Genomic DNA, 7,500 nt, shown 5'->3' with positions numbered 1-7,500 from the left:
AGACAATTAATTTTCTAAGACATAGCGCACAGAAGGAACATGCAATGTGGCAAGTCAGATGTTATATGCAAAGTTATTCTAACTCAACAAAGCTATCTCTTCTGCAAGGAATTCCACCCTCCCCCCTCCCTCCCTCCCTCCTTCCCCTGCACTCGGCATCTTAAAAGTAGGCCTGTAGGCTTATGGTAGACCTTGGCTCCTCCTCTTGCTGGCCACAGGGGGGAGGAGGAGGGGGGAGGGGGGTGGGGGTAAGAAGAGGGGGCGGGGGCGTGATGTAACCTTTGAAGAAGCAGTTGATGTGGGGGTGAGGAGCGTAAAGGAGAGAGAGAGAGGGGGGAGAAAGAGTGAGATTGAGGACGATGAGAGAGAGAGGGAGGGGGGGGAGGGGGGGGGGGGGGAGGGAGGGAGGGAGGGAGGGATGGAGAGAGAGAGAGAGAGAGAGAGAGAGAGAGAGTGGGGAGAGAGAGAGAAAGAGGTGATAGAAAATACGGAGAGTGAGGGAGACAGAGAGAGGAAGAAACATTTGGGGAGAGAGAAAGAAACCTCCCTCCTCTTCCTCCTCCCTCCCTCCCTTTTCCTCTTCAATTCTTCCTCCTCCCCTCCTTTTCCTCCCCTCCTCCTCCTCATCATCATCATCCTTTCGATCATCGGTCGGTCATCGCAGTAAATAATTATAAAAAATAATAAATCAAACAACAAAAATAAAAATAGACCATTTACGGTAACAACAAAAATCGTCAGTAACATTTTTTTTAAGTTTTCCCTAAAAAAATACATCTACAGTATTATATTATATAAGTTCTATATCATCATTATTAAAACTAACCTAAAAGTAATCATTCCTAACCGACTACGCCATTTTTTTTTTTTTGCAACAACCGTCCTTGTGAACTCATAAGCTTATTTTCAAAAACAAAAACATTATCGTCAGTAACAGGGAGCATATAACCAGGTAGCTCCACATCCATTTGTCCTGTTTGAACCAAAACTGAAATTGACTTATTTGCCGGAAGTATTCTGATCGCTGTTGGTGGTAGGGAATTCTTCGTTACCATAAATAAAAGTGGATTTTTTTTTTTCCTTCTGGTAATTATAACAATATCGCGTAAAGTGTATAGATGATTATGTATCTAGCTCTATATCACAGCTCACTCTCATTGGCTAAACGTGATGACGTCATTAGCTCCGCCCCTTTATCTGACCCGGTCAATCTATACATGTTTAATGTTGTTGTTTTTTTCATTGCATTTTTTTATGGTTGATTAATAACAATGGTAGAAAAAAAAATAATCTCTGCAATGTATAAAGGCAATTTACATACTAAGGCCATTCCTAATCATCTCAAGATTAGGATTTTCACGACAATCACCGAATCACCTCAAGGGAAGCGTAAAATGTTAAAAGATTAGCTAATCCAAGCAATTACTGATCACTTGGCTGCCAACTTAACCGTTAATTATGGCATCGTCAGGACTGCCTCCTTTCAGGGTAATTATTACATTAGCGAAGCAATATAGTGATCATGTTTCGTTTTCTTAATGACGCTTAATCAAGGTTTGATTTTTCTTTTCTTTTTTTCTTTTTTTTTTCTTTTTTTTAAAGAAATGGATTATTTTTTTTCGTTTTTTTTTTTTTTTTTTAATTCCTGTTTTCGAAGACGACGAGGCTGAATCAGTAACTTTCAAATATTTTTTTTTTTTTTTTTTTTTTTTTAAGAAATGGATGATTTTTTCTCGGGTATTTTTTTTTTTTTTTTTCTTATTCCTGTTTTCGAAGACGACGAGGCTGAATCAGTAACTTTCATAATATAATCCTTGTAAGCCGTTCTTGATACAGTGTGTGTTGATGTATGAACATAGGTAGGCAGATAAGCAGAGATGAATACGTAGGCAAACAGATGCATATATGGATAGGTAGGTAGAAAGATAGAGAGATAGATGGGTGGATGAATAGATAGACAGATAGATAGGTAGGTAGATAGATAAACAGATAGATATATAGGTAAGCAGGTAGGCAGACAGATAGGAAAATAGGTAGGCATGAGGGTAGACAGGATAGACGCATGTATATGAAAATAGTCGTGTTACTTCTACACTGAAAAATATATAAATAAATGTATGCTAAAACAAAAGAAGAAAAAATCCTTTTCTACTAATTCTTAAGTGTGTTTGTTTTTAGTTGGTAGGTGCACAATCTAACTTTATTGCAGTATTGTGTTTATTTCGGCCAGAAAGTGAAAGGAATTTAAACCCTTTCTGGAATTAACATGAAACACAGTCGTAACCTGAAACACAGTTAGATAGGTATAGGTTTATATCATTTTCAGAACATGATATTCTTCTGGCATTTCCTTAATACTCTCATCCGCCGTTTTCATCCTCCTCCTACTCTTCCTCCTCTTCCTCCTCCTCCTACTGTCCTTCCTCTTCGTTATCCTCCTCCTCCACCTCTTCCTCCTCCTCCCACTGTCCTTCCTCTTCGTTATCCTCCTCCTCCACCTCTTCCTCCTCCTCTTCTTCTCCCTAATTCTCCAAATCCTCCTCCTCCTCCTCTTCTTTTACCTTCTCCTCATCCTCCTCTTTTTCCTTCTCCTCTTCCTCCTTTATTTCCTTCTCCTCCGTCTTTCCCTTTTCCTCCTTCTCCTCCTCCTCCTCTTCCTCCTCCTCCCCCTCCCCCTCCTCCCCCTCCTCCTCCTCCTCCTCCTCCTCCTCCTCCTTCTCCTCCGCCTCCCCCTCCTCCTCCCCCTCCTCCTCCTCCTCTTCTCCCACCTCCTCCTCCTCCTCCTTTCATCTCCTTCTTTGATCCCTCCTCTTAGTTCTCCTCTTCCTCCCTCTCCTCCTTCTAATTCTTTCTATTCTTTCTCCCTCTTTTCTTCCTCTGCTTCCTTCTTTCCTCCACCTCCTCTCCTCCACCCCCACTTCCTCTCCTTCACCTCCTCCTCCTATCCTCCACCACCTCCTCCTCTTCCTCCACCACCTCCTCCTCCTCCTCCTCCACCACCTCCTCCTCCTCCTCCGCCACCTCCTCCTCCTCCTCTGCCTCTTCCTCCTCCACTTCCTTCTCCCCCTCCACTTCCTCCTCCCCCTCCTGCTCCTCCTCCTCCTCCTCCTTATCCCTTATCCTCCTCCTCCTCCTCCTCTTCTTCTTCTTTATCCTCCTCCTCCAACACCTCCTCCTCCTCCTCCTCCTCCTTCACCTCCTCCTCCTCCTCCTCCTCCTCCTCTTCTTCTTCTTTATCCTCCTCCTCCAACACCTCCTCCTCCTCCTCCTCCTCCTTCCCCTCCTCCTCCTCCTCCTCCTCCTCCTTATCCCTTATCTTCCTCCTCCTCCTCTTCGTCTTCTTCTTTATCCTCCTCCTCCAACACCTCCTCCTCCTCTTCTTCTTCCTCCTCCCCCTCCTTATCCCATATCCTCCTCCTCCTCCTCTTCTTCTTCTTTATCCTCCTCCTCTACCACCTCCTCATCCCCCACCTCCTCCTCCACTTCCTCCTTCCTCTCCTCCTCCCCCCTCCTTATCCCTTATCCTCCTCCTTCTCCTCCTCCTCCTCTTATTTATCCTCCTCCTCCACCACCTCCTCCTCCTCCTCCTCCTCCTCCTCTTCTTCTTCTTTATCCTCCTCCTCCAACACCTCCTCCTCCTCCTCCTCCTCCTTCACCTCCTCCTCCTCCTCCTCCTCCTCCCCCCTCCTTATCCCTTATCTTCCTCCTCCTCCTCTTCGTCTTCTTCTTTATCCTCCTCCTCCAACACCTCCTCCTCCTCTTCTTCTTCCTCCTCCCCCTCCTTATCCCTTATCCTCCTCCTTCTCCTCCTCCTCCTCTTATTTATCCTCCTCCTCCACCACCTCCTCCTCCTCCTCCTCCTCCTCCTCCTCCTCCTCCTCCTCCACTTCCTCCTCCCCCTCCTCTTCCTCCTCTTCCTCCTCCTCCTCTTCTTTATTCTCCTCCTTCTCCTCTTCTTTATCCTCCTCCTCCTCTTCCTCCTCCTCCTCCTCTTCTTTCTCCTCCTCCTTCTCCTCTTCTTTATCCTCCTCCTCCTCTTCCTCCTCCTCCTCCTCCTCCTCTTCTTTATCCTCCTCCTCCTCCTCCACCACCTCCTCCTCCTCCTCCTCCTCAACTTCCTCCTCCCCCTCCTCTTCCTCCTCTTCCTCCTCCTCCTCTTCTTTATCCTCCTCCTCTTCCTCCTCCTGCTCCTCTTCTTTATCCTCCTCCTCCTCTTCCTCCTCTTCCCCCTCCTCCTCCTCTCTTCCCACAACTAGCAAAGGATGGATTTGCCGTCTTCTTCTTCACATGCCATGCACTGCCCACATGACTCGAGGGGCGTCGCTGGTCGTCATGCACTGAGAGATTGTGGGTTTCATGCATTGTCTGAACTAATCTCAAATCATGCATAATTAGATTCTTCACAATTGCAAATTTGATTTTTTTTTTTTTTTTTTTTTTTTTTTATTAGTGATATTCTTGTTTAGGATTTCGTATGTGTTTTTTTTTTTTTTTTTTTTTTTTATTCTACATTTCTGTTTCTTTGAATACAATTAGAATCCTTGATTCATTTAACTATTTATATACATCTTTCTTCTGACCTTTATTTTTTTCTGAATAAAGTTATTATTCATTGATTTACTTAATCCTGAAAATACCTGTTGTCTTTTTGAGTATGTTTAAAGAACCTTTTCATTTACGTTTGTTCAGGCTCCATCACGTTTTCTTTTACTGCTTATTTTCCTCAATAATTGTGAATAATCGTGATGATTAGGCTTATACTGAATGAAAAGGAATGTTGAGTGGTGATTTTTATTTTTGTTTTCATTTTTTCAGCCCTCCTTCCTCTTCTATTATCTGTCTTCTTTTTCTTTTCTTCCTTTTTCTCTTGTATTATTATTTAATCTCTTCTTTCTCTTTTTCTTTCTTTCACTCCTCCTCATATTATTTTTTTTCTTCGTCCTCCTCCTTCGTCTTCTTCCACTCCCCTCTTCTTCCTCCTCTTCTGGTTTCTCCTCTTTCTTCTTCTTCTTTCTTCTTCCTCTCCCTTCTACTTCTTCCTCATGTTGTTTTTTCTTACGCTCCCGCCTCCTCCGCCTTCTCCTCCTCCTCCTCCTGATTCTCCTCCTCTTTCTTCCTCTTCTTCCCCTACCTCCTCCTTCCTCCTCCTCCTTATCCCTCCTCCATTTCCTCCATCTCTCTCCTCCTTTTAATCCTTCCCGTCTTCCTCCCCCATATCCTCCCCCCCTCCTCGTCCATCTCCTCTTCCTCCTCCTCCTTCATCCTCTTTCTTTTTCCCCCTTTTTCTTCGTCTTCCCTTTCTATCCTCTTTCTTTTTCTCCTTCCTCCTCCTCCTCCTCCCTCTTCCATCTCAACCCTCCCCTTCCTCCTTTTAATCCTCCTCCTCCGTCCATTTTTTTCTTCCCCCTCCTCTTCCTCTTCCTCCTCCTCCTCCTTCCTCCTCCTCCTCTTCCATCTCAACCCTCTCCTTCCTCCTTTCAATCCTCCTCCTCCATCCATTTTTGTTTCCTTCCCCCTCCTCTTCCTCTTCCTCTTCCTCCTCCTTCCTCCTTCCTCCTCCTCTTCCTTACTCGTACCAGAACGACTAAGTATGGGAAGCTAAGCTGTTGTACAGTACATCACAGGGGGATAGCGCCTTATTTCCCATAGTCCAGAAAGGCGATTATTGCGTAAATTCCTAGACTAATACCCAGCGTAAGCAGACTTAGGGTACTTGGACAGCGGGGCGGGGGGGGCGGTGGCGGGGGGGGGGGGGGGGGGGGGTGAGGGGTGTCTTCGCTTCCGTGTGTCAAGATCTTTGACATTTTATCAATTATCGCTGTCACTGTTTTTCATTTAATTAATATTGTTATTATTATTCTTAGCTTTATCATTATGATTTTTATTATTATTTCATTATATTATTATTATCATATTATTATTGATACCATTATTATTGTTATTATCATTATCATCATTTTAATTATTATTATCCTTCCTGTCATCTGTGTTATTATTATGATTATTATGATCTTATCATTATTACCATTACCATCAATATTATTATTATAACTATTATTATTATTGTTATTATTATTATCATTATTATTATCATTATTACTGTTATTATTATTATTATTATCATTATTATTATCCTTATTATTATCATTATTATTATTATTATTATTATCATTATTATCATCATATTTATTATTATTGTATTATCATTATATTATTATTAATATTATTGTTGTTGTTGTTGTTGCGATTGTTACTATTTATTTATTTATTATCATTATTATTATTATCATTATAATTATCATTGTCATTATTGTTATTATCATACTATTATTTGCATTTTAATTGTTGTTGTTGTTATTATTATCATTATTATATTGTTATCAATGATATTATTATTATCATTATCATTATTATTGTTATTATTATTAGTGTTATTATTGTTATTACTATTATTATTAATATTATCATCATCTTCATTATCACTATTATTACTATTATTATCATCATTATTATTATTATTATTATTATCATTATCATTATTATCATTATTCTTATCATTTTTCTTTTGGATGATGTTGTTGTTATTATTATCATTATCCGTATTATCATTATATTTATTTTCATTATTATTCTAATTATATTATTCATTTACTACTTCATTATCATTGTTATTATTTTATTATCATTATTATCTTCATCATCATTATAATCATCCTTGTCATTATTATCATTAAAAATTATTGTTGTTGTTATTATTATAATAATTATCATTATCATTATTATCAATATTATTATCAATCCTATCATTAGTAGCATTGTTATTATGATGATGATGATGATGATTATCATTATTATCATTATCACTATTATCATTATTATCAATGTTATTACTATTATTATCATTATTATTATTATTGTTATTATTATTATAATCATTATTATCATTATCATTGTTATTGTTTATCATATATCAAAAATATAGTATCAATTCATTATATCATTGTTGTATTTTCATATATTATATTATCATATTGTTATTGATCATTATCATTATATCATATTATTTACATCATATCATTATATCAGTATTACTATTACTACATTATCATATTTTATTATACATGATGATCATTCTTAATATTATTTCATTTAATATTATCTCATTATCATTTAGTATTACATCATTATCATTATTGTTATAAATCATTATTTGTATTATTATTCAATTTAAAACATTAATAACAAAAATTAAATATAAATATCATTATCATTAAAAAAATCAAAATTTAATTATACTAAAAAAATAAAAAAAAACCCTTATTATATTAATTTTTAAATTTTTGACATGATGACATTCTTAATATATTATCATTATTATATTACACATTATCATTATTTTGTATTTTCAACATTACAAATGTTATTAAAAATTATTAAAATTTGTTAAAATTTTAAAAATTTATTTTTATTATCACGGTTGAAATTAATATCAATATTGTG

This window comes from Penaeus chinensis, chromosome 34, assembly GCF_019202785.1.
Source record: "Penaeus chinensis breed Huanghai No. 1 chromosome 34, ASM1920278v2, whole genome shotgun sequence".
Classification (NCBI taxonomy): Eukaryota; Metazoa; Arthropoda; class Malacostraca; order Decapoda; family Penaeidae; genus Penaeus; species Penaeus chinensis.
Note: the sequence above shows the minus strand (reverse complement) of the source record.